The sequence below is a fragment of the Atta colombica genome, unplaced genomic scaffold (assembly GCF_001594045.1).
Source record: "Atta colombica isolate Treedump-2 unplaced genomic scaffold, Acol1.0 scaffold40, whole genome shotgun sequence".
NCBI lineage: Eukaryota > Metazoa > Arthropoda > Insecta > Hymenoptera > Formicidae > Atta > Atta colombica.
The window spans coordinates 275,194-277,835 of record NW_017259509.1 but is presented as its reverse complement, the minus strand read 5'-3'; positions in this window follow the sequence as shown (position 1 = coordinate 277,835).

Below are 2,642 nucleotides of genomic sequence, written 5' to 3'. Positions count from 1 at the left end.
ATAATAACTGAAGAAGAAATTGCTGAAGAAACTGTGTTAAATTCAGCAAATTAGCAAACTATATTGAATTTAAATTATTTTTAATTGTTTCTTTAAGTCCCTACTGTTCTTATTGAATATATCATTAATTAACTTTCGCTTACAGTAAAGGAATATGACATTTCTAGAGTGCTTGAAAATTGTACTCATTTGTAGAAATCGAGAAGCGAGAGAAATAAATGTGGGAGGGAAAAAAAGTTAAGTGTTCAACATATACTTTATCTAGCATAGCTTGTGTGAAGAAGTCGTAAGTAATGATCGTTTTTCTATAAAAACAGTCATGTAACTTTACTTGTCGAAATAAACTTACAGGAGAATGAGAATTTTGACACATTTTTTTTATTAAGATATACACCTTTAACTATTCGTTTCATTAAGTATTTTATATTTATCTCTATATTAAGTATATTTAATAATTTTTAGGAAAAAGGGCATTTCATAATTTTTCGAAAAATTCACTTTTTATTCATTGTTAAATATCTTTTGCGATTTACAATTTTCAGTAATTCTACTTATGGAACTCTATATGGAGCTCTCCTTTAAACTCTCAAAAACGAGATTTTATATATTTACTTTAATCGATGCATTTTATCGAAAATTAGGAATACTTAAACATCGAAGAGGTACGCTGTACCTCCGTGTGGTAACGATGGAAGTGAAAATACATGCCGTAAGTGAGGGTTAAACTAAAACAGTAAAGTTAAACAATAAAGTTAAACAATTGAATTTAAAAAAACTTTGACTCAAATTCATTATTTATTATTTACTAAGTGCATACATTAATATGAACATTATTTACTTTAAAACTGATCACAAAATAGATTAATTTACATTTTGACATACATTAGAAGTTAAAAAGAAAAATGTTATTTAACTAAAGGAATTAGGTCACCATTGCTCCTTTAAAACAATGTAAGTCAATGCAATGTAAAAAAAAAGAGAAAATCAGCTCATTATTATAATAAGCTAGCTTCACAGAAAACCGATAAGAACAAAAGCGATAAAAAAAAAGAATGTCTCGACAAAGAAATCAATTTACATGAAAATGCAAATATAATGACTCAACGAATTATAAGATTACAAGCGTGATGCATGCCAATGGTTATGATATCATTATATAAGATAATAATGGTAACAAAAGGAAATGAGAAAGACAATATGTAAGACTTCATGTCGTTCGACGTAAAAGTGACAACCTGAATTTTCAGCGATAGTAATCAAATAAAAATAACGATCCTTGTAGGTTGATAGAATGGATAATCGACAATCCAATTTTCGTAAAGAATTCGTTATCGGAATACGTTTTCTACTGAATAATCTTCGTTGCTTTCGTCAAGAAAATTAAGAATTTTCAACTACAAATCAGATAACGCGAAAGATCTCGAATGACATTTAACCGCTACGTACAATTTATCGCTGTGTCCTTCCACTTTAATTGCTTGACTTTTATCCTGATTATATATTCCAAGAATCCATAGTAAATCGCTGGTTATGTCACGACTGTCTATCCTCTTAGCCGACTATAATCCGAATGTACTGAAGATCAACATCGTCGATATCGACAGTTTCTGGACGTGAGCCAAGCTAATCCGAGTATCGAAGATGCGTGCGAGAATGAGTAACGATTTATTTAGTCGATCGCCTTGATTGAATCGAGTGTTTGCCGTCAAATGTCAAAGTCGATGAAGAGGACAAAGAGAGATCAATCAATATGGATTTGGGGAGCGGAACAGACTTGACCTGGTTGCAGAGTTTTTTTTTAACCGACCTGCAGGATTAGGAATTTCCAACAACCCTGATATCAACGTTATTGATTGCCATGCAAGTGGCATGATGATAGAGAATCATCTACCGACGCGACGTGCGAGACACGAATCGCAAATGAGAGGATTAGTGGAGTAAGCTTCAATTACTGAAATTGCAGCAGGCAAAAATTCAGCACTAGCTTAGAAATTGTACGTTTGCCTTTTACTTTGATTGTACTCTTTAAACTTTAACTATTGTATCTTCAAAAAATGTTTACAATCATGATTTAGTAATTAATATATTCATTAGGAACAGAATCTAATAGACTCGAGTAGTTGAATTCGAAAAGTAAAAAGATAATCTAAAAATAAAATAATCACGTTAAAAATAAAGGTAATAAAAGAATAAAATATGATATAAAAATAATAAAATATGATATAAAAACGTATAACAATAATAAGAAAGAATTACAAAATATTGAAAAAAATTACAAAAATATTTTTCTAAAATTTAGCTAACAAAAACATTTGAAGTATACAACATCTATTGCATTTCAAATGTATCTCTATGTAGATATAGAAACACGTTTCATTCGTAACTTTTGTTGAATATTTAAATGTAATAAAATGTGTAGAAAAGATCACTAGCTGCGCGAGGAACCGGTAGAATGAATACATTCATATTCCATAAAAAACGTAAAAGTCATATGAGATGCATACGTCGCTGTTGATATCCATCGCACATTACTCATAAATAGTATTGCGGACAGTATCATCGCATATTCGCTTAAGAGGTTAATATTTCATCCTGGCGTAACTGCAAATTTCGCGAAGCCGGCACTGAGAAGCACTTGGCTA